Source organism: Amblyomma mixtum, chromosome 3 (assembly GCF_055824585.1).
Source record: "Amblyomma mixtum isolate Tamu chromosome 3, ASM5582458v1, whole genome shotgun sequence".
Lineage (NCBI taxonomy): Eukaryota > Metazoa > Arthropoda > Arachnida > Ixodida > Ixodidae > Amblyomma > Amblyomma mixtum.
The window spans coordinates 136,399,863-136,425,579 of record NC_143014.1 but is presented as its reverse complement, the minus strand read 5'-3'; the positions used below and the strand labels follow the sequence as shown (position 1 = coordinate 136,425,579).

The following is a 25,717-nucleotide window of genomic DNA, read 5'->3' as shown; positions in this document are numbered from 1 at the left end:
AACGAATCGGAGGAAGCCAGCGCAGTTGCGGCCGCGGCGCCAGCACGCCACACCTGTGTTCGATAGACATGTGCTGCTTGCAGTAATGTTGCACCGCAGTGCGAAAGAGCTGCAGACTTGCGTTTCCGCCTCGCCAGTATCCATGATAGGCTATAATTACGGCCTCCAGCTAACAGAACTCTGTATATGAACCTACTCAACTTCATAGCACACGAATTGGATATCTAGCCATAATGCTCATTTATGTAATTTTCGTAATGTACAGTTCTTCACCAGTCAGTGTGGAACACTTTTCTTTACCGATATATAAAAACGAGAGAAGGCTACGAGTTTTAATAGACTGAGCATAGGACTGTACATTCTGCTTGGTGGCCCTGCACTCTTTAAATGGTTTCTGCGCTATATGGGTATGTATGGCATTAGCACGTTGTGTTTGGAGTGGTCGGCCAGGGTGGAGTAGATTTTATTGAGGGAGTAATTACTTATTGGCATCCACGAAAACGCAGCCATACGGTTAAGAAGCCGTTTTGTAGCCAATGCACGAATTTTAACAACGAAGTTTCTGTGAAACCTGTACAGGTCACCTTTGCTCCTGCGTGGATGCTGATGAGTGATTACTCCCTTATTTATTCATGATATTGTTGCGGGAAAGAATATATTTACAGATATTTACAAATAGACAAGAACAGCTGCGAGCGGCACCGAGAACACAGTCCGAACTTCGTTGTCGTCTTCTACTCTTCCCACTCGTGCCATCGCTGTTTGTCGTCGTCGTCTACCCGCTTCAGGACCCCCGGCTGCTGAAACGCCGTCTCGGCGTTAGGGCGGCGGCGTATGAGCGTCGTGATAAGGTTTCAGGCGACAGACGTGGACGATGTCGGTGGTGGCGCCAGAGGACGATGGCGAGGTTTCAAGGGGAGCAATTTCATAGTTCACGTCGGTAACACGGCGCACGACACGGTAAGGGCCACGGTAGTGCGAAAGGAGCTTCTCGGAGAGACCGACGCTGCGAGAGGGCGTCGAGAGAAGGACGAGTGATCCTGGGGTAAATTCGACGGCCTGGTGACGGCGGTCGTAGGCTGACTTCTGGGAGACTTGAGAGGCTTGAAGCCTACTACGTGCTATTTGGCGCGCCAGCGTGGCCTGGGAGATGGCGTCCCGAGCGTAAGCAGTGGTGGGGGCTGAAGAAGGCGGCAAGAGTGTGTCCAAAGGCAAGGTGGGATGCCTACCAAACAAAAGGTAGAAAGGAGAATAGCCTGTTCTGTCATGAAGGGAAGAGTTATATGCAAATGTCACATAAGGCAAGGCTGCGTCCCAATCTCGGTGGTCTGGCGATACGTACATGGCTAACATGTCGGTGAGCGTGCGGTTGAACCTTTCCGTAAGCCCATTGGTTTGTGGGTGGTAAGCTGTCGCGAGCTGGTGCTGCGTGTCACACGAACGAAGAATGTCGTGAACTACTTTAAACTGGTATAAGCCATGACTTTAAACTGGTATAAGCCATCAGGCGTCACGAAGGCGGTCTTCTCGCGGTCCTTTTCATCAACGGCAATTTGCCAGTACCCCGATCGAAGATCAATTGAAGAGAAATATTTGGCGCCGTGGAGGCAGTCTAATGCATCATCGATCCTTGGGAGTGGATATACGTCTTTTTTTGTGATGCGGTTGAGGTGCCGATAATCAACGCAGAAGCGCCAGCTGCCGTCCTTCTTTTTCACCAGGACGACTGGTGAAGCCCAAGGACTTGACGAGGGCTCGATGATGTCTTTTGCGAGCATCTTGTCCACCTCTTGATTTATGACGGTGCGTTCGGCGCTGGACACTCGGTACGGACGTCTGCGGAGAGGAGCGGAATCACCGGTGTTTATGTGATGCGTCACCACAGAGGTCCGAGCCAAAACACGGCTATCAAAGTCGAAGATGTCGCGGAAAGATGATAAGAGGCACCTAAGATCGCGAGCTTGCAGCGGCGGTAGGTCAGAAGCGATCATGTCGGCGTAGTCGTCCGTTGGGTTCACTGTTGATGGGGCCGCAGGCAGCCGGCATTGCTGAGTGGAAGGTAAGCAGCTGTCCACCACTGATATCACACATTCGGCAGCAGGGCACAGCGTGGTGAGTGAGATGCCTTGCGGGAGCGGTTGGATGGATGAACCAAAGTTCAGGACCGGAAGGTACGCTCGGTTGGCCGACATTGTAAATACAGTGTGTGGAAGCGCAATGCTGCGCGTCAGGGCGACGTCAAGTTCCGGAGTGACTACGTAGTGACCATCAGGTACAGGGGGAACAGATGAGAAAGAAATGTAAGTTGCGGCTTGAGGCGGTAGACGGACAAAGTCGACAGCACAAAGACGGTGTATAACTGGGGACGGCGACTCAGCAGAAAGAGGAAGGTCAAGCTGAACAACATTAGTGGCGCAGTCAATGAGGGCTGAATGCTCAGACAGGAAGTCGAGGCCAAGAATGACTTCATGAGGGCACTGGTCCAGAACAGAGAACAGAACTGATGTATGGCGGCCGGATATGGTCACACGGGCTGTGCATAGTCCAACAACATGAGGCGTTCCGCCGTCGGCAACGCGGAGAACGGCTTTGGGTGCAGGGGTCAGTACTTTTCGGAGGCGGCGTCGTAGGGCTGAACTCATGACGGATACGTGCGCGCCTGTATCGATCAGGGCTCGCACAGGCACTCCATCGACATGAATGGAGCAAATTATGGTGTGCGCGAAGGGCTAATCGAGGATTTTGGGACTGGGGCTGTACTGCAGCATCACCTCCAGACACTGCAGCGTCTAGTTTTCCGCTTGCGAGCGTCCGTAGGGGCCAGGAGAGGAGCGACGGCGTTGGGGCGAACGGGACTGTCGAAATATTGTTCAATATTGTGACTGTTCAATATTGTGACACTTATTTTAAATCTACTCCACAGAAAGGCCCACAAATACTCTGTAAACGAATCTTTGCAACACCTATGGTACGTAGTATTCACTGGCATAGATGTCAAAACACTGGTTTTGGGAACGCAAATTCTTTTATTAATGAAGCCAATAGAGATATCCGTAAGACGTTGATAATGTCCAGCATTAATATTCATTGGACGTATTGGTAACGTTTCGTGGCTTGCTGACGTCAGCGAGGATGGCTGCTTTATTCACATCATACGTGTAAGTTTGAAGAGAACACCTCAGTACTCGCCGCCAAAATGAAGAGCGACTAGCTGAATGAAGTTCGTCACGATTTTCCTACTTGTGTGTGAACGAATTTGAAAGTGGGAAGACATCTATTGAAGGTGATGCAAACTCCAGACGCTCAGATGAAATCGTCACTTCTGACATTGGGGAAAAAAATTCACGGACATCTTTATGAAAGCGCGCTGAATGACAGGGCGTGAGATTTCTGAGACTGTAGGCATCTCAAGGGAGAGTGTGAAAAAAAAAAAGTTTCAGGAGAAAAAGGCGTACGCCTGACGGGTACCCCGAACTTTCACTAGATACCAAACAAAAAGCGGCCACGAAACATTTCCCCAGTGTCTGGTGATGCTTATTCAGAATCCGCAGTAATCTCCGAGTACATCTGCGGTTGAAAGCGAAATGCGGATTCGCTACTTTCGATTCTAAGCAGCAGTCGGTGCAGCGTCCAACGTCTGGTAAAAGCGCTCCAGTGAAAGCGAAGAACATTTTGTCACCTGGGAACATGGTGGCCGCTGTCGCTGGGACAGCCTATAGGAATCATTCTTAGCCGCTACTTGCAGAAGAGTAAAATGATAACAGGGGCCAAATATGCAATATTACTAATACTGTTTCATAGAGGACCGAGAAATAATAATGGAATTATAAAGCCGGCGCTCTTCCACCAAACAATGTTCCGTCGCAAAGCGTGGTTTAGGCTTCAACTTGTCTTTTCAGCCCCTCCCCATCCCGTATTCATTTTCTATTCTCCGAATTTATACACCTCAGATTTCTTCTTCGCCAACTTCACTGAAAGAAAACTGCGCCTGTGGTCCGGATGAAGTAAAACCAAAGCCGCTAAAAGCTGTTAATGACAGAATTGCTGCCCCAAAATCCCGCATTTGCAATTTCGTAATCACTAAAGGCAAGTTTCCAAACAAAATGAAGCCAGCAAGAGTTTCCGCAGGGCATAAGGGAGGACTGTTTGACGATTTAAACTACCACAGGCCAATATCTATCGTTTCTGTATTCTCAAAAATAGCTGTACACATCTTTAAAAAAAGAATAACTGGTTTCTTAAAGGGCCACTGCCCAGGGTCCGGACATTTTTGAAAAACAAGCCCACTGCATAGATGAGGCATCGAAGATAACCTCTGCAAAATACTAGAGCCATGCGCGCCCCGAAAAGCTGCGAAAATTCAAATCAAAGCCCGTTCGTTCTTTCCTTCCTTCAAAAACGGGCCCGGCCCACTACTCTGCACCCCGCTGACGTCAAGGGGGGCTACTTTCGCTAAAGGCACTCCATTGGTGCATCGTTCTGACTGACGGGAGAAGGTTGGGCGTAGCCTTGGCGTCGCGTCGTCTGCACAAGGCTTTCCGCAGCGCCTTCTGTTCTGGCTCATGCCTACAAACCCGCATGAAGGAACAAAAAAAAAAAACTGCGGAGGGAGCGTGCGGCGACAGCCTTGAACCCCAGAGCCGTATATTCCCTTCGGGAGAGTTCGGCGGTTTTTTGATCTCGCCGCCAGTCTGGCAACTGCTGCACTCGTGTCTGGCAACCCATCACCTCCGCCCCGCCAACGCCATTTTGTGCCGAGGCTGCTCGCGACGCTGTGCAGGCGGTGGTGCTGTCAGCAGTTGCGCTTCCCTTGTGACCGCCCTGCTGCATCTTTGCTGTTTATTTGTGCACTTATCGGCCGTGTAACCTTTCGCGGACCAGCACGGAGATCGCAATGGGAGCCTGCAGCGCAGTGGGCTGCTCGAACTCGCAGAAAAAAGGGTTCGCACTTTACCGTTTCCCGCAAGGCGACAAGAATCGAGCACGGCGCCGCGTCCGACATAAGCGTCCGACATAACGAAATGCCGCACGTACGACACCTAAGCGCCTAAAAAACAATGTTCATTTGGTTTATGCGGTTAAAATGAAATAAACTCTCGCAGCCCACAAAGCTGGCACACAACTGCAGATCTGCCGCGAACCAGAACCGCAACAGAGCGTATTGGCGCACGCCCAGGCAATCCTGCTTTTGAAGCATGTTAAACTCGGCTTCTGTAAGGCTACCTTTCTGTGAACATTCAAATACGCACGTTACTTGCGGTTATTTTCTTCGATAAAAGTTCGCCAGAGGCGCAGCGCTAGCACGCCCGCCAAGGAGAGCTTCGGGCGCCTCGGCACAAAATGGCTGACCGCGCCGCCGCTAAATTTGGATGGCTGTTGGCCCCGCCCCTCCGCCAAACTCTCCCGAAGGGAATATACGGCTCTGTTGAACCCTAGCCATAAAAAGTAAAAAAACAGTAAAACTGAGGGAGTTGGTTCGCCCCCCCCCCTCCCCCCCGCCGTGATCCCGTCACGAGACGCTCTGCGTGCGCGCTCCCTTCTCAGTTTCTTTTCTTCTATGCGAGCCCCCCAAAACAAGGTTTTAATTAGTAGTGCAGCAGAGCCTTTCCCTCGCTCGCCCACTTCATGACCGCTCCGCACACACACCGCTTATCTTTCGTGCATCTTGCGTGCGCCTTGACTCCAATGAATGACATATGCTTTGGAGCGGAGAAAAGACACAAACACACAGAACACAAACACGCATGGAGAAAAGCAAACGGGCGGTTGCCGGGTCCGCGCTTCGCCGTGTGTTTCGAACACAACCGACTTCCGCCCCTCCGCTCGTGAAACGGTGGGGAGGCCTAAAAGAAAAGGAAAAGGTGGCTCGTTAACTGGGAATGACAAACAGATGTATGAAAGGATGCGCTCGCTAACAAGTCTAGGTGGTCGAGCCGATCGCGCCTCTCGATCGTTCAGTGTGCGGAGAAAATGCAAAAACCAAGAAAAGAATTCTATTGAAGGCGGGGCCATGGCGTCGCCCTGTGACGCACTCCACAGACACCACGCCTCCGGCTTACACCGGAGAAGGAAGGGGTGATTTTGCCTTGCCGAGCCTACTCGACGAGGAGCGGGAGAGAAGAATTTCGAGGAGGGAATGGAAGGAGAGGAGGCTCGCTCAAAGAGAGGTAGAGAGTGTCTGCTGCGCTGGGGTGGGCACAGGCCCTTTAAATGTTCATAATATGGTCGCAAAGGATCAATACGGGTTTCAGAAAGGCCTTTGACTAAGTGCGGCATGAGCTTCTCTTCTGTAAACTTCTCTTTCATGGGATGCGGGGTGTAGCAGTGTCGTTAATAAAAAGTTATTTAATCGGCAGATTGCAGTTCGCAGTTTTTCTTTATTGTTCCTTTAGTACTACACAAGTATTGCCCACGAGGCAGGACTAAAGGAGGGCATAGGCCTTCTGACTAGGTCCTGACCGTTTATTATTAAAAATAAGTTGTTATTGTGTTATTATCAAAGCCGAATCAGAAATGAAACCTATGAAATACGGAGTACTTATCAGATATCTATTCTTGGGTGCATATTGTTTTTACTTTCCATAAAAGATATTGTTAACATCCAGCAATGTAAAAATGAACACGACGCAAGCCTTGCACACGACGCAAGCCTTTTTTTTCTCTTGTTCACATGCATGAAATAATTACCGAGGCGAATATATGGTTAATAAAGCTTAGCATCCGGTTAAAGTCAAATAAACCAACTGAATTCAGGTAAGGCAACGTGCTTGTTGTTCAAATATAAACGAATTACAAATATACCAACCCTACCTCTGCAATTTCAGGAATCATCTCTTCGACACATAAATACAGTACGTTTCATAACAGTCATGTTTCACGAGAACCTTTCGTGGTAACCCCGTGTCGACGTGCTCAGAACAGACCTCTGCTGCCGGGTTGCTAAATAAACTAAGGTAAGTACTGCCTTGAAAAGCTAAACGACATATTTACTACGCTCTTGTATATACACGATTCACATACTCTTCTCTGTCGTGGTCAACAACAACTGAAACAAACCTAAATTTACTCTTATATTCGCAAAAGCGAGCACTGCGGGTAATAGGTGACGTTCCCTTTACAGAAAGCATCTTTCCATACTTCATCTGCTATAACGTACCGCCGGTTAAGAGCCCACACAGGGTGAACAATGTAGAGGAAAGCTTCAGAGTGCTTACCAGCATTTCCACTAGAGGACTTGTTTACGTCTGGGCAAAGCGTTCATTATTCCCGGGTTTTAAATAAGTCATTTCATTCTAGGAGGAATAACCGCTGAGGGGGAGGAGGGTGTGAAGTGGGACGGGTGTTAGGAAGGTGAGCATGAATCCTGTCCAGGTATGATGGCTGCTAAAGAGAATTAACCCCGCCAGTCATAAACGTTTTGCCCAGACGAAGACAAGCCCTCTTGTCCAAACGTTGGCAAGCGCCCTGAGTGGCTTTCCCCTCTCTGGTTCACTTTGTGAGTGTCAAGTAACCATCTACCTGCCCTCTCTCTACCACGGGTGCCGATAAAACGCTGACTGGAAAGACTACGCCAACACAATAAACAGAACGCAGTTTGAAGAAAAATATCCTGTTAAGCAGGCTCAATACGAACTACGACAAAATGTGATAGTTAAATCCCGATCAAGTGCAAATTATGGTTCACAAAGATTAACATCACTAATACCAGAACTCCTGAACTTATACCCCGAAGTATTGAGTCTGCTACAGAACAAAATTCCCCTACCAAAATTTAAGCATCAAGTGAAGGCAATATTTCTTGCAGAGTTTCAGGCTTAGAAATTACTGCCTGAGCCTACATTCTGATGTCAGTCTGGTGGACTGTGTTGGTATCTTATTAATGGTTTATGGGGTTTAACTTCCCAAAGCAACTAAGGCTATGAGAGACGCCGTAGTGGAGAGCTCCGCCTGGGGTTCTTTAACGTGCACTGACATCGCACAGTACACGGGCCTCTAGAATTTCTCCTCCAAAGAAATTCCAGCCGCCGCGGCCGGGATCGAACCCGCGTCTTTTGGATCAGCAGCCGAGCACCTTAACCACTGAGCCACCGCGGCGGCGGTATCTTATTAATGTTCATTTAGTACGAGATGTACGTTTGACTGCGTTTGACTGCAAAAGTTTTGGTACATATGTAATAGCTTTTTTTTTTGTTTACAGGTATATTCCACCGCTTCTCTCTTGTCTTCCCTCTAGAAAATTACACTGTGAAGAAGCGTTGATTGTTGCAGCTGTCCTTGTCTTCATATGTGCATTGTGGCTGACTGATGTGAAACGGTATGTTTAGAGATAGCGTTTTTGGGGCATTTTGTTATGCCTCTCTTGAGGCAGTTTAAGCAATTTTTTCGAGCAAAGAAAGGAAGAAAGAAAGGAAGAAAGAAGGAAGGAAAGAAAGAAAGGAAGAAAGGAAGAAAGAAAGAGAGAAAGAAAGAAAGAAGGAAGGAAGGAAAGGAAGAAAGGAAGAAAGAAAGAAAGAAAGAAAGAAAGAAAGAAGGAAAGAAGGAAAGAAGGAAAGAAAGAAAGAAAAAAGAAAGAAAGAAAGAAAGAAAGAAAGAAAGAAGGAAAGAAAAAGGAAAGAAAGAAAGAAAGAAAGAAAGAAGGAAAGAAAGAAAGAAAAAAGAAAGAAAGAAAGAAAGAAGGAAAGAAAAAAGGAAAGAAAGAAAGAAAGAAAGAAAGAAAGAAAGAAAGAAAGAAAGAAAGAAAGAAAGAAAGAAAGAAAGAAAGAAAGAAAGAAAGAAAGAAAGAAAGGAAATCTGGCTCAGGGGAAGAATTTCTCGCGCAAAGAAGTTGCCATCACCGTTGTGAATGCGCATTTTTCTACGTTTAACCCTACCTGTACTTCGGTGAATGCGTAAAAATTGGAAGCTCGAGGAATAAGTGCGTATGCAGAATACATAGAGAGGGAAGAGAAAACTTTCTTTTTCTTACAGAAAAATGTCTCCGACTTGCATATTTAATAGACTTATCACTCGCATACCAGGCGCGCAAAACAAGCTGCAGCAGCGGCCGCAGAGAGAACGGACCTTGAAAAGCGGTAACGGCGCTCTTTTGTTTTTCTCCGACTTTTCTCCAGGCAGTGTACAATTCGCGAACGGTGTATCGCGAGGGTGTCTCGCCGGGGTCCCGCCACACTGTGCACAACGTGGGCGTGGCCGCAGAGGCGCCTTATCCGTCCTTGAAGGGCCGACGGCCACCGGGGATTTTCGTCCCACCTGAGAATTATGAGGTTGACTGTCCTGCCGCGTCTCCGCCCGTCCTCGGATGCGAGAAAAACAGCCGAAGAGCGAGAGAGAGAGAAGTGAGGAAAGAAAACAGGCAGCTGCGAGCAAGTCGAGGCGCGCACGACGGACGCACAAGTGAACTGGCAATGACCGCGAGAGATTCAGTCCTCCCGGCTTTGAAACAGTGGGCGCCGCACGTGCTGCTCGACGGAGATGAAATGCCCCGAAGGTCCGCCCAGCAGCCGACGCCGGCCTGCGAGCGAGCGCTTGTCAACGCATGTGGGCAGGCTTCGACGCTGACATCGCGAGTGCAGCGCGCATTCTTCTTCAAGCGCCGGCATTACCAGCTGAAAAAATAATGCCCGTTTTTCCTCCGCATATATACATAATTTTAACTTCTTGTTCCCGTCGTCGTCCCAAGCGCGCGAGAGACGCTGACAACCGCCAGGGAAGTGGCACTGAATACGGCCAGCGTTGGCCTATCGGCGCGCTCTTCTGCGCGGTCGCGCTGGCTGGCTTCTCAGTCGACCCACGCGCTGCCGAGTCGAGCGGAGGTTGTGTTGTTAACGGCCTGAGACGAAGCGATTCGTCCTGGAGCCTCCCAGCTTCCGCCCCGCCGCCTTCGAATTGAGCGAGCGCTTCGCCAATGGGCCGCCGAAGTCTCGTGCAGCGCTGCTGAGAGCAACTGACCGTCTAACTACTTACAGCACAGGCCGTTACCCGCGACTCTATTAGCGAGGCCATAAATATCCTCACCAACGAGTATTCTACCACTCAACCACCTACGCTAACCACTCAACCACCGAAGGATGTGGGTAAGCTGTGTGACCTCGAGTGTACCGTGGAAGCTGGCACAATACTAACCCTGAAGAGCGGTGTTACGAAACACTTAAAGCATTACTGTTCTATAGGCTTACTGTGCTTGCTTAATGTATTTACGAAAATAATTACTAAAAGAGGCAATGCAGTGCTAGGCGTCAATCATGCAAGGAAGAGGTTGTATATCTGAGAAGCTATACTCGAGAAGAGACTGGTCACACCATCGTTCAGATTTCATTCATTTCATTTTTCATTTTTATTTCTTTTCCCATAAATTACATAGGAAAGGGTGTGGCAATAACAGCAGCTTGAAATACCCGCCAACCCTGGTCACACATGGCAGCACTGGCTAACAGACATATGTTACTTGTGAGTAGCGACTTATCAGGAGTAGAAACTATTCGCAGAATAGAACAGCAATAATTTTTCTTTCCACTGCACACAGAAGCAAATACAAAACAAAGTGCACTGAAATGCATAGGATGTATTATACAGTGTAAATAACGAAATACTTGTATAGAAAAAAGAAGTCAGAGAGTCATCCGTCGGAAAAGAAGCGTGCTCATTCACACAAACCCGTATGCCAGATGCAAACAAAAAATTATTTCCAGGAAATTATTCTTTTAAGGTGGTTAATGATAATCACAATACGTGAACATATTGTGCGTCAAGTTTGTTCAGAAGGCGCGGTAATCTGTTTGATATGCTTTGTAAACCAAAGTTTGCTCTAGCAGTGGGAACGTTCCAGAGTTTAGATTTTCGACTTCGGTAGATTGGCACATTGCGTGTAAGATAAGCAAGCGTGCGTAGGCCATCAAGATTTTTTATGGCGCCCTTTCCATACCTCTCCATTAGTTTAATGTCATACCTGTATAATTTAAAAATCGTGGCCATGTCGTATTTTTCGAACAGATGAGCCGTGTGAGCCCTAAAATCAAGATTGTAAATGGATCGTAGTGCACTTTTCTGCACAGAAAAAAAAGGAAGTTGTCTATTAATTCTAGTGGTTGTTCCACAGGTGAATTGGGCGTAGTTTAAATATGACGTAAATAATGATGTATGCAAGTGTTTAGTCGGCAGACAATAAAGAAATGCGCACAATGTAACAAGCCCCTATATCATAGCGTTCATGGTTACAGAAAAAAGTGTCTTATTTGGTCACAATATCAGTAGTTATGCAGGCGTTGTACAAACAGGGCGTGGAAGAATCCGTATGCTAGCAAATATTCACAATGGTCATAGTGCTTCATAGGTTAACTTATAGAATACTTATTGTAATGAGTGCCAGTCTCTTCACTGTAATCAATTACATGTCTACAAGAGGTACTCAGGAAGTGCCTTGTAAAAAAAGAAAAACGCGAACACTGCCCTGATTATTAGGATTTAACATTGTGCGTCAGGCCAATAGCCCACGATTGCGTTTTCCACCAAGGCCCGTTATCTGTGTATCAAAAAAGAGGCGATGGAGCGTCTGGAATTGTCTGGTTTATGCAAGGAAAGGTTAGAATATGTGGCTAACTTCTCTACAGCTGACAGTGGTATAGCATTCAGGCTGTACGCGTGGTCTGTTAATTGCGCACAGCTCCTGCTAACTGCGCCGACAAGACAGATTTTTAATGGCGAAGCATGTCCAGCTGCGCTTGACATAGTTTGGCGTCACATCATCAACTGCTTCCTGGATCCAGGTGTATGCGGGCGCAGCCTGATACACCGAGTGGTTCACTGTATAGTTTCGCATGGTGGCAGGAAGGGAAGAACTCGCCTCAGCGACGGCAAGTTCACCAGCAACCCGACTGCAGTGTCCCGGTACATAGAGAAACATACACTGCCACGTGAGGCCTAAAAACTCCTCGATATCTAGAGCAAGCCTGTAACAGGGACATCTCCGCCTAACTTAGAAAATAGCTTACAACACTGGCATCGCAGAAAAGGCCGTCCAGAAAGGGATGCGCTGCAAGAAAACAAAAAAATGGCTGAGGCTTAGCTAAGGTTAAGCCTAGTCAGATGCGAAGCATATTGATGGCTAGGCTTGGTAATACATGGCTTTCCTTGGTTGACGTTCATCCCGCTCTTCATCGGTCTCTGTGGCACGCTGAAGCTTTCGCTTCTCGTTCAAATCAGCCCTGCTTCTAGGCGGCATCCCAACACCTGGCCGCCTCGTAAGTGCCCGGAGAGCGAGGCAAGCTCAGCTTTATACCGCTGCTGTAGCGTCACGTGGTCAGCTACAGCGCCTCTGATGTGGAGCCTCCACCGCCGCGGCCGACCGCGCGAGCCAGCAGCCCATCTTTCCTCTGCTGTGACGTCATGTTGTCACGTGGTGTCACGTGGTCACGCTAAAGGTCAATGGTAGCTCCACCGCCGCGCTCGACGGGCTGTAGTGTAGCTCTAGTAATATGCTTCGCATAAAATGTCCGTTGCTGTTGGCGTCTATTAAGCATGAAATGCTTTGAGCTTCAGTGTTCGGAAAACTCAGGTGAACACCGTCCTGGAACCGTGGCGAACCTGAAGGCTAATATGACGTTTAGCCTAAGGTCGAACATGAAGCAAACTTTCCGAAGCCTTCCGTCCGAATGGTGTGCAGCTTGCCGCAAGCTAAAAGGAAATGAGTGCTACGAACGGAGCGCTACGCGTGCTTTCTAATCTAAGGCTGTTTGCTACGCCGATTCCTTCTCCATATCGCTCCGAATCCACGGTACCGGACAGCGTGGAAGTGACTCAGATGTCAAGGTTGTCTTCGTGTACGCAACATTTAGGGGCTCAACAGTATACAGATCAGGTACTCCAACAAAACAGGAGGACTTAACGCCGCTAAACAGTGCATATCGTAGATAAAAGGGGCGTGCGAATATTCGGATGGTTCGCATAGCGAATCGAATACGGTCAAAACCGGATGTATCGAATCCTAATGGGCTCGCGAAATAGTTCGATGTATCGATAATTCGGTATATATAAAAATGGCAATAGAAAAGCTTTTCTGTAACAAAGAAGTAAGAATACATTGCACCAATTCTGCACGCGTTCTTGCACTGACGTTCTGCCCGCCGGCGACCTGGCAGCGTACTTCTAGCTAGGCGTTTCTACTCTTACCTGGCTTTGCTTATTAAGATGTTTGATCCTGTTACCGCTAAACACTAAATAAAATTATTTCTTTAAAACCAAGGTACCGCCGGTTTCAGCAACCATTTCGGCAGGGAAGCATGCCAGGTGAGGGCCGCTGCAAGGGCTTAGTTAAGTTGGCTTCACCACATGACAGCGATGTAATCGTGGAAAATGAATACAAGCGACTACACGTCACCCCCAAATACTCCTCACGTTAACTTCATCACGCCGTTTCACAGCGTCAACACTGCCAGCAGCCCAAGCCTGTTCAATCGATCCGTCTCCGCGTGTGAAAATGGTTCGAAAAGTGCCGTTAGTAGAAGCGGCGCTCCAGGCCCGCGGCGCACGCTTCGTTATATCGAATGTTCCGCTGAACGCGTGTTCGATATACATGAACAACAATGCTATACTTTCGCATGAGATTTCAAGCGGAAGTTCTGACTGTTCGATATAAGCAATAATTCGATATATCTGGATTCGATAAATCGAGGCCCGACTGTATCTGTTTATTCGATTCGCAGGATGAATGAAAGGGCGTATGTTCTGATTTATTCGAAACAATAACTGGTATAAAGAAACGCCGTAATGTTCTTCATCGACTGCTTCGAAAACAGCGCCGGCCCGCTGCGACGCTGCAGACCACGCGGTCGCACATGGCCTACGTGGACAGGGCGGTTAAGCACCTAGACGTGGTCCGTTCGTGTGGCAGCGTTCACAATGCTCGTTCAAGGCCCCTAAGATTTGGCGACGCAGCAGGGTTCAGCCAGTTTTATCTAACCCTTCCGCAATGCCTGATCTCCGAGGCATGGAGCAAGCTCGCGCCCTTCTTATCTGCTGGGATGTGGTGCTAGTCCATTTATTGCCTTTTGTCAGCAGTAACAAAAGTCCCATGCGCATCTCACAGCGGTTATAAAGTTTAAATGAGGGCTATGCGAACATTCGAAAATTTTGAATAGCCAATTAAATATCCTTCCATTCGGCTGACCGGAGGAATTAAATACAGCATTTTCAAAATTGTTGGCATCGAATTCAATTTAATTTCAAGTTTTCGAGTAGTTTTCGAGTGGCGCAGGGCTTTTCACTGCGCTACTCGAAAAACATAGTTAAACAACATATATAGCGACCAGCATAACACACTTGGAGCCTCCAAGATTTTCTTTAATTACCACTTAACTGCTCACCGCTACGCACAGAAGCAGACATTAAATTGCGAACTGTTTTCTTTTTCTGAGTATCATTTTTTTTCTCCATGTTTTGTTTTCGCGGACGTATCGCTTTATCGACACTTTTGCTAGGGAGCCAAAGTTTACTACATATTATCGAGGCACCACTGCACCTGCAACAAGCAAAAATAACTCGGGCAGCACCCTGATGCTCCACCCTGCCTAGTTCGCCTGCTGTTGTCAAGAAACCAATCTACCAGCCCTCTCTCAGCCATGGACAGGAATGTTAGAAGTGCTGATTGTGAGGGTGGAGGAGGGCCGACGAAGTTAGGGTGAGGGCAACGGAGTGCTAGGAAATGTCACAAAATAAGGGTGGGAGTGAGAGAGGGCCAAGGATTGGATGGTGAGTGTGTGGGAGGAAAAGCAGAAATGAGGGAAATAATTGCCCACCTTTGATGGAAACTGGTGATTACAAGCAAGCAGGACATAGTGCCTACCGGCAAAGATTTCATAGGTTATTGGAGAGCTATGATGTGAGAATGAGTTTGCCATGCTTCAGAGAAGACTTCCGAAAATTTTCAAAAATAGGCTTTTTGGATTAAAAATATGGCGTTTGCGGCATGGTAATACCAATGTTGACAGACACCAGCAAACCGGTGAATCGTCTTAAGTAATAAGCTGGCTAACTCATTTTTAGTAATTAACCTTTTAACTAGTAGAGTTAGGCTCTTAATTGCAATTAGAGATTTGTAGCCGGTCGTTAGTAATAGCCATATCAGTTTTTAGATAGAAAACGCGATTGCCCTTGCCGCTGTGGCTCGACAAATGTTGGCTTCTTTGACAAGTTGCATGCACTGGAAAGGCTGCTTTGCCTGCATGCTTTTCTAAAGACCGTGCATTTTGGCATGATGTAGCCAAATTTTGCCGAGCCACAGCGGCTAGGGTATTAGCGTTTTCGAAATTGCAAAAACTGATATGGCTATTACTAACCACCGGCTACAAATCTCTAATCGAAACTAGGCGCCTAACTCTACTAGTTGAAAAGTTAATAAAATTTAGTTAACCAGATTACTACTTAGGACGATTCACCGGTTTTCTGGTGTCCGCCAACACTGGTAATACTACACCGCGAAAGCCATATTTTTACCCCAAAAACCCTATTTTCTAAAATTTTTGAAAGTCTTCCCTGAAACACCTGGTATAATACGATCATCTTGAATATTACACGTGATCGATCGTAAAAGAGCATTGCCCCATGTCAAAACATTGCATTGCAGCGCATAGGCAATTAACTTCCTTTTTACTGTAGTAAGCTGTAGACGAAGCAAGAAATAAGTTATGAAGTTGAAATGTGTGATCTGTACACAAAGGACCTCCACGTAATGTATGTTCGCTTTACAACCCAGGAAAGTGTCCTCTGATTGCATCCTCCTTTTTTCTCTCTCTATCATCAACATGCTTGGTAGTTAGAGACTATGATTTTTTTCCAGAAATGAAAATGAAAAGTGCCTTAATATTTCCAGCTCCAGAAACGACAAGCAAGCTTTATTTTTTATTTTTTTTTGGGGGGGGGGGAGCAAGCTTTTATGCACAGCTAAGATGGAGCGAGTGAGTAGCAGCCGATTTGAAAACTCACTTTTAAAACTGCTTTCTTGTAAGGAACAGAACCGCGCGACATTTATATTATTGTATTCAACCCAGTCAGGCTAGAATGAAAAGGTGAAGGCACAGTAGGAGAATGCAGCCGTCCAGTACTTTCGAACTGACAAGTATAGGTCAACCGAAGCAGTAATACCATGCCACCTGTCGTAGCTGCCCATGTGTGGACACACAGCCTTTCAAGTCCACGCTAGCTATGTCTACACCATCCCCACCCCCGTATTTCTTTCTACTAAGCTGGCGTATTTTCTTTATCACATATTTTTCCGGTCAACCGGTTAATACTCCTTAGCGGCCATCCTGCCGAGAGAGCATTTTCAAGTTCAAGTTCCCACTATCAGTAGTGGGAATAGTTCAAGTTCAGTTCCCCCTATCAATATCAATATTTGCTACCGGTGGGAATTGAGGTGACCCTGCAGCAGTGACTGCGCAGGGGATAGGCGAGGGGTGGCGACCGCCTCCCTAAACATCCAGAGGGCTTCCGTCAGACACTGACGCAGAGGACGCCTTCTCATAATGCAACCCCTATCAAACCCACTCTCCGGTCAACGAGTGTATGTTGGGTTTTTGTTGTTGTTTTTTATTAAGGCGTTAGTATCAGATCTCCATTAGCGCAAAGAGCTTCCGTCGTAGTAGAGGCGGTGTGTGAAGCCTCGAGAAAGGGTAGGCAACTAGAGAGAGGAAGAGGGCGAGAGTGAGAGAGGTGGAGATGGCAGGAAGAAAGTTGAGGGCGACTCGATGGGAGGCGACGGGTGACGAGAGGGAAACCACGGTCGCCAGTCAGAGTGGCGAGTGCATGTCGCACGATGAGTGATGGATTGCATCACGCCACCCGTAACCGGCAGGAGGGAACATTAATGCTAACGCATACCACGCATACTATGCCGCATGAATCGCACTGACCTTATGTGACTTTTCCAATGCGAAAGCATTTAGGCTGTCGTCTCACAAAAAATTTCCGGCTTCTCCGTAATTTCCTGATGACACCACCAGTGTCACGTGACCCCAATTTACCATTCTGAGGGCACACGCTAATTTTAAATTCCCCACCACATTCCCTGAGTTATCGAGAGAGGCCGCGTGACCTTGTGAAGTCATCACAACCGGCCCACCTGACTGCGAGCAAACTGCCCACAGTTGCCAAATTTAATGCATTTGTTACCCACTGTGGCGCTGTGCATGAGCTTTGCGGGAGCTCGGGAAGAGCAACCTGGTTCTGAGTTGCCGCACCGGCAGCTGTGGCGCATCACTTAACCGCTGAACCACTGCGCCAGTCGTGGTATGAGGACTCCCTGCGATCTATGAAAGCAATTGAGAGAGGCGTGACGTCATCAACACCGCTCGCGTAGCCGCCAGTGGACCAATCACACGGCACCACCAAATCTGAAAATCTCAGGGCCCCAAAAACTTGAATGTCCCCCCCCCCCCCCCCCCCTAAAAAAAAGTGGTAGGGTTTTAACAAACGAGTAGACGTACGAAAGCATGTGTTTAGCCTGGTTGGCTCATGGTTTTGCTTTGCTGGGTCGTCGGCACATCTGGCGACTATATTAGACTAGGTTAAGCTCTGATGGAAGTTAAGCTGACAGGATCTGTTCGCGCCACAGATGGGAGTTGATGAAGATGACGATGAGCAATGCACAGCGCGAGAGAGTGTTGCAGTTTAACGCGAGGCGTGATCGGCTGCGGCGATAGCCTAGTGCTCTCGTGCAGTGGCCAGCGAAGCTGATCCGTTCGCGCCGTCGCGAGTTCGACACCCAGTCGCGGCAATATTCGCTTCCTTTCTGTGTGGGCCAAAGTCATGACCCTCAAGGTCAAGCTTCACAGAATCTCGATGAGCCGGTAAGACCTCGTAAAGTATTACTTTCGCACTAAAGAAATTCCAAAGGACCCCCAAAAATTTGAGGGGGCACATAAGCTCCGCCTTAAGGGAATGACGCGATAACGTTAGTGGGTTAAGTCCCATACATGCAGAATTGGTCATTCTCGACTTTAAATTCATAGATCGATGGGAGTCCTCATACCACTCCTGGTGCAGCGGTTAAGCGATGCGCCACTGCCCTGCGATGGCAGCTGCTGCCACTGATGGGGCTTGCGCGACCCAGGTTGCTCTTTCCGAGCAACCTATCGCTAAAAATCATTAATTTAACAGCCACCTGCCACGGTACGCAGTTTGCTCACTATCCGGTGGGCAGGTTGTGATGACGCCACAAGACCACGTGACCCAGGTGGCCCACCTATAGGCTGCTTCTCCGGGGACTATTCGCTCACGACGACGACGACGACGACGCCGGATTTTCTGCAGAACGGGAGCCTTAACGCTATTGTGTTAAAATTCTGGAAGTGGGCTCACCCGAGAAAATGAAATAAGGTGGATCAGTGGGTCGAATTAGCCTAATCTCATATGAAAATCCAATGGAAACTACTCGATACTCGAACATTCTAGAAAGTGATGCTTCTTACTTACTATATAAGGGCAATGGAACCGGTTCTATACGGAGTTTTTGCGGGAAAATCGCAAGAACATTAGACACTCCTAAATTATAACGACATGTTACCGCATTTCCTTCTTCAAGAATGTGGCTAAGAAGGGTGCCCCTAATGTTTTTTTGTTTGTTTTTTTTTACAATTTGTTCTTTATGAGAAGGAGTGCTACAGAGCCAGCGTGCGTACCCAAAATTCGGCTCGGCCCCCTTTGCTCTCAGCGCCACCCCACTACAAATATCCCGACGCCGTCCCGGCTCTGCAGTAGTTGCAATCCAGCGTTTTGCGTGTGCACATGCTATCTGTTTTACCTTAGGAATGAGGCGGGAATCACATAAAGGGAGCTTCCTTTTGGTTCCCAAGCTGCTAAGTGCGTGGCATTGACGGTGCCAACTAGTTCTGAGGACAACTCGACGTACGCGCACGTACGCACATCGAGAAGTAAACGGCGAATCATGCCGATCGCTCTTCATCCTGCTTGCGTGAAGAGGCTAAAAAGCCTTCGGCAGTCTTGACAGATCGTGTTGACGGAAAGCGTGCCAGCCTCTCAAGAGCCACCGCGGTTCGCCCCCCTGAGCGACAGCTCGTCGCAGCGCCGGAGAATCGGCGACACTCGCGCAGAGCGCAACTTGTGACGCTCCGGCGTCGAGTCCCGAGAAGTGCGCCGGGGCGACAGAGGGAGGGGGGAGTCCACAATGGAGAGCACTCCAAGTATCTGCATGCTAACTCGACAAGAACCACGCGGGCCGTAATTAACCTACGCCGTTACGGCGCTCTCCGCGCGCCCGGCGCTTCTTTGTGCTTCGCCCGAGCGAGGGCTCCTTTTTCCCGGCTGTCAGCTCCAACCCGGTGTCCGCGCGTTGCGCGCGCACAAAGGGGCGACCCCCGGAGAAAAATTCGCAAAGCACACTCGGGAACCAAGAGGGGGGGAGGGGGACACGCGTGTGACACGGTGGCGTTAATTTGATTTGGAGAAGAAAAAGCTCTCTCTCGTGGCGCGCGCCGCCGCGAGTGAGGCTTGATTCGCCGCGGCCGCCCGGTGTAATCACACGCTTTGTCGCTTTGCGGCCGTTTTAATGGTGTGCGATTAGTCCTGTTTACCACTAGATGGAGACCCGCGCCGGAAGATGCGCGCGGGGCGAAAAAGAAGAAAGTGAACAATTACGAATCACGGTCGTTAGAGGAGCCGGGTTCCGCGGCGGCGTGCCGTAATGAGGGCCAGTCGGCAAATGGCCGCCAATTTGCAGGTTTTCCTGGCGGCGCTCTTCTTCCCTCCGGAGGAGCTGGAGCGTTGATGGCCGCCCCTCGGCGCGCCCACCTACGCCGCTACCGTTGGGGCCTGCCGAGACGACGGCCTGGCGCGCACTTCGCGAAACCGGCGACGTATAAGCGGGCTGGCAGGCGCGTGGCACGCGTGGCGATCTTCTCAGCGGCCGTTGGCGTGACGGTCCATTTTTTTTTTTTTACTCTCTCGGAATCGCGTTTCTGATTTCTTCTTTCTCTTGAAGAATCCACCCTCATCCAACACGCACACACTTGCCATAGCATAATAAAGGGGAAGAATACGGGCTTCCATCCGGTCGTTGCCTGTCCGGTAGTACGAGTAGCAAAAATGGGAGGGTACTCTTAAGATCCGCCTTATGGATATGACGCGATATCGTTAACGGGTAATGCCCAGGCATGCGGAATTGGTCATTCTCGACTTTACATTTATAGATTCCTGGGATTTTTGGGAGTCAGCAAACCAGGGGCTCGAGTTCTCGACGTTTATCGCACGTATACAGGAGCGCCTCATGAATGGCCCGCACCAGTGATATTATCAATCGTGAACTCCAAGCAGTTGCCGGTCACTGGCGGTTTTCACATGCCAACAATTTTAGGGGTTCTTCGCGTGCGACTTTCTGTCGTACTTGTAGCTTCCCCACCCTCTTGCGCGTTTTAATGGGGCAAGAAATATGCACGGAGATCTAAAGTTATATAGAAAGGAAAAATTCAATAATTCGACAAGGATAGGCAATAGCACGATGCTGTTTTCACAGAATGTAGAGAAAAACAGGAAGTAATCTTATTCCCAGAATAGTTGCACTTACCACTGAAAGGTGGCACTTCAGTTGGGCGAATATTTGAACGAACGGACGGACGGACGGACGGCGTCCCCCTTGAAACAGGGTGGCGGCAGTTGCCACCAAGCTCGGCTTTTTTTCTTTATTTTTATTTAGCGGTGTTAAGAATTGGTACAAAAATTCCCATTTTGATTAAATATATTTTCACTCCTACACTTCAACCTTATGCCACCTCTCTGCTTTTGGGGCACAAATCTCCCAATCACTTTTTGCTAACTTCCATCGCAGATTCATTCTCACGACCATTGTTCTCGCCAAACCTTACAGCCCCAGGGAGAATGACTGTACCTGCATCTACATCCGGATGGATACCATCACATTCAAGTATGAGATCTTCAGTTGGTTCTACAGATTTACCACACATAGCAGACGTGTCATCTTCTTGGTTCTAAAACACCCTGGCCTAGCTAGCTTCAAAGAGTAGGGCACTGCCTCTGTAGTTATCATAGAACGATTCCTTCCTGATCTGCCTTTTACAGTATCGATATAGTTGTACACTCTGCTTCTTTTCCATTTATTTACCTTCCGCATTTTTAAACTGCTGTTTAAAGCTCTTTATTTCTCCGTCCTTATGTTACGCAAACTTTCTGGTTAGTTTCCTAGTCATTTGCTGCCATTGTGAGTCAACGATCTTCCTGTATATTATTTAAAATACCTTAGCTTGTTATCATCCAATTTCCTCAGGCGTTCTTATAACATTTTACTCTGAGTTTTCCGTGCTTCGAAATATGTCCAGCCCATATAACCCTATACCGCCTCGTTTGTGGTTTTTCCTTGGGCGCCTATATAGTACTAACCTTCCAACAGCTCTCTGGTTTACTTCTAATCTCGACTGAACTTCAGCCCTTATGCACAAAACCGCATTCCTGAAAGCAAGCCCCTGCACCATTATTCCGTTCCAAATACATCTCAGTACTTCATATTTGCTGTACCCCCTTATGCCCTATGTTTCATTATCCCTGCATCTCTTCGCCCTTTTTCCCTAAAAGACTATTCGTGCTGCTCCGTGTATATCTGTCCTTTGTTTAGCCATACCGCGAGATATGTGTATTCGGCCACTCTGGATATTTCATAGCCTTGTATCGTAAGCACGTACTGATCAGTTGTATCGTTGAAACGCATCACACCTGACTTAATCATGCCCAACAATTTTGGAGAAAAGCATTTTTGAGTGACAAACCATTTATGAACGCAATTTTTTCATATATTGAAAGATTTCAATATAACAATCAATATATACGCAGATCACCCGATGGCAGTCTTGCATTTTTTTTCTGTTAATGTTTTTGCTATCATCAAAACAGTTCTCCATTGGTTTTCAACGGCAGTGTTAACTGTTCGATGCGATCGATGGAAACACTTTAAAAGGATATTAAAAGAATGGACAATTATTTTCAATATTTCTATAATATTTCGAGGAATCCCACAAGGTGGAGTAGATTGGTAATGAGGGAGTACTTACTCACTGACATCCACCCGAGCGCAGCCATACGGCTACAAAGGAAAGCTATACGACTTTCTCAGAAACTTCGCAGTTAAAGAAAAGTTCGTCCTGGTCCGGAGTTCGAACCTGGGACCACCGCTTCACTGGAGCAGTCGCTCTACCAATTGAGCTAACCGGGACGGCAAGCTTATGGTAGGGCGAGAGCGAATTGATCAATAACTCGAAGTGGGAACTGTGTTGGTGAAATATTCAGAGGAATCGCCCAAGGTGGAGTAGATTTGTAATGAGGGAGTAATTACTCATTGACATCCACCCGAGCGCAGCCATACGGCTACAAAAGAAAGCTATACAACTTTCTCAGAAACTTCGCAGTTAAAGAAAAGTTCGTCCTGGTCCGGAGTTCGAACCTGGGACCACCGCTTCACTGGAGCAGTCGCTCTACAATTGAGCTAACCGGGACGGCAAGCTTATGGTAGGGCGAGAGCGAATTGATCAATAACTGGAAGTGGGAACTGTGTTGGTGAAATATTTAGAGGAATCGCCCAAGGTGGAGTAGATTTGTAATGAGGGAGTAATTACTCATTGACATCCCCCCGAGCGCAGCCATACGGCTACAAAGGAAAGCTATACGACTTTCTCAGAAACTTCGCAGTTAAAGAAAAGTTCGTCCTGGTCCGGAGTTCGAACCTGGGACCACCGCTTCACTGGAGCAGTCGCTCTACCAATTGAGCTAACCGGGACGGCAAGCTTATGGTAGGGCGAGAGCGAATTGATCAATAACTCGAAGTGGGAACTGTGTTGGTGAAATATTTAGAGGAATCGCCCAAGGTGGAGTAGATTTGTAATGAGGGAGTAATTACTCATTGACATCCCCCCGAGCGCAGCCATACGGCTACAAAGGAAAGCTATACGACTTTCTCAGAAACTTCGCAGTTAAAGAAAAGTTCGTCCTGGTCCGGAGTTCGAACCTGGGACCACCGCTTCACTGGAGCAGTCGCTCTACCAATTGAGCTAACCGGGACGGCAAGCTTATGGTAGGGCGAGAGCGAATTGATCAATAACTCGAAGTGGGAACTGTGTTGGTGAAATATTTAGGGGAATCGCCCAAGGTGAAGTAGATTTGTAATGAGGGAGTAGTTACTCATTGACATCCACCCGAGCGCAGCCATACGGCTACAAAGGAAAGCTATACAACTTTCTGAGAAACTTCGCAGCTAAAGAAAAATTCGTCCTGGTCCGGGGTTCGAACCCGGGACCACCGCTTCATCAGAGCAGTCGCTCTACCAATTGAGCTACCAACTGACCAACACTGTTCCGCCTTCGAGTTATGGATGAATTCACTCTCGCTCTACCATAGCCTTGCCGTCCCGGTTAGCTCAGTTGGTAGAGCGACTGCTCCGGTGAAGCGGTGGTCCCGGGTTCGAACCCCGGACCAGGAAAAATTTTTCTTTAAATACGAAATTTCTGAGAAAGCTGTACAACTTTCTTTTGTAGACCTATGGCTGCGCTCGGGTGGTTGTCAATGATTAATTACTCCCTGATTACATTTCCATAGCAGTACCTTACAATTTCCAAATGTTCAAAATTTCTGTCCGAGAAAGTTGCACATGTGAGCAAAATTGAAACCTAGAGGGTCTCCTTCGTCTCCACAACAATTAATCAGAGTTTGCAAATCTGGAGTTTGCAAACAGTGAGATACGCCACTTGTCGGTCACAGATGTGGTAATAAAATTTATCGTTGCTAAAAAATTACCGTGTTTTTCTGTGCAGTTTGGTGAAAACCTCACTGCGCTACAGTTTACAGTTTTCGAATTATTAAATTTTTACTTTTTATGCGAATTTTGGATCACCGGCCCTGCATATATGTGGTTCACAAATCCTTTTTTTTTTCTTTTTTTTTACTCTAGGCTCTTTCTCCCTACCTGCTGACAACTAGGAGCAGTCTGGCGTGAACTGCAATGTAGAAATCAGCTCGTTTCCCTCAACCGATCGAGTACTGGCTGACGTGGCACCAACGCGGATTATTTGCGCCTACACCCTCCATCCGTTCCACTGATTTGCGTTTCTCACAGGCCACCTAGTTCGTGAAACTCCAGCATTCGAAGCGTCATCGTCTGCATGCACCTTTAAAAATGAGGAAGGCGCAGGAACCAGCCATTGGGCATGGTGTGACCTCTACGGGCATGTGGATCAGGAATCCTTTCATATTTTAATCCAGGTCAGCAAACGTTTCGGTTAGTGCTACCGTAGTTATGATGTGTTTTTAATGGCCCTGCCGTGCCCGTTACAAATGTGTCCAATGGTCAACAAGCTTCTTGTGTGTTTTAAACGACTATTGATGCTTGCCGACGACGTGGAAAGCAGTCCCTGACATGCAGGATGTGTTACCTGTAACACGAAGTCTGGCTCAAGCTGTTAATATCATTAGGAATGAAAACAAAGGATCAATGAGTCGTTGGCTGCTATTCACGTGAAGTTTGAAACACTCACTGGACTTGAAAAAAGGGACGTATAATGTCGATGAAAAACTGACACTTCTTGAACGTTTGTTGTGTGACCTTGCATGCCGGGTCGACGACCTTGAGAATCGATGTAAGCAATCGAACCTAATTATTTGTGGCCTGAAAGAGGTCGAGGATGAAACGGTTAACCACCTAGAAAATAGAGTGATATGCAATGTGATAAATACTTCGGCCATATCAGATGCAGAAAAAATGCATCCCATGGGCGCAAAAAAAAAATAAAACAAAACTCGGCCTGCAATCTTCAAGCTCCTCGATTATAAGAACAAGACAAAAATCTTTTCAAAGCGCCGGGAGCTAAAAGATTCGTTAGTTTCGGTAAGCGAAGACTTTTAGTGCGAAAGCTCTATACCGAGGGGTGAGCCCCAAGCAAGATTTTGCGATGCGTGTGGGGTTGTGCCGATCTTGCAACGCTTGTTGTTTTGTTGGTTTATTGGGGTTTAACGTCCCAAAGCGACTCAGGCTATGAGGGACGCCGTAGTGGAGGGCTCAGGAAATTTCGACCACCTGGAGTTCTTTAACGTGCACTGACATCGCACAGTACACGGGCCTCTATAGAATTTCGCCTCCATAGAACTTGCTCCCTGGGCCAGTGGACACCTCAGTCGCACTTTAAGGTACGTGGCGGAGGTTTTCACCTGCAAAATACTGTGCTTTCGCGCAATATTTCGTTCTTAACGATGCTAAACCGCCAGCCATTCTTTTTTGGTCATTAAACGTTCTTTCTCCTCAAGTTTACCTATCTTCTGTTGACCGGAGCCTTTAATATTGACTGCATCAATTACATTGCACTCTCGACGTATCGAAAGGCTGAACAAAGCATTCCTAACATTTAGACCACTATGGTACGCAGAATGACGTATTTAAGTACTCCTTTTTCCCCCGAGCATTTTACCTGAAGAGGTGGTTAAATGCTCGTCCCTGGATAGTGTCCTTTTTTAGTTAACGACTGTTTCCTGCCTGCACAGTGTTCTGGTTTGTTACTTTTGCCCTCTGAAAATCTTGTGAAACTTGCGCGTTCTGGCCGGTGGTATTGTTTCACTTCTGTTTCTTTATTTCAATGTTTCAATCTGTTATCTATAACTTCATAACATTAAGGTATGCGGAGACTGTTTTCATTGTATTTTATGCCCCGACCCTGAAATAGCC

The 25,717-nt window shown here is 47.7% G+C and overlaps 2 non-coding genes across 2 annotated transcripts; one reads left to right on the top strand and one right to left on the bottom strand.

Moving 5' to 3' along the window:
* Window positions 1–23,273: 23,273 nt before the first annotated feature.
* TRNAI-GAU (transfer RNA isoleucine (anticodon GAU)) lies at window positions 23,274–23,350 on the bottom strand. Its single transcript has one exon. It is a non-coding gene; the product is annotated as a tRNA-Ile (tRNA).
* A 61-nt stretch (window positions 23,351–23,411) lies between these two features.
* On the top strand, window positions 23,412–23,485 carry TRNAT-GGU (transfer RNA threonine (anticodon GGU)). The gene has a single exon. It is a non-coding gene; the product is annotated as a tRNA-Thr (tRNA).
* The last annotated feature ends 2,232 nt before the right edge of the window (window positions 23,486–25,717 follow it).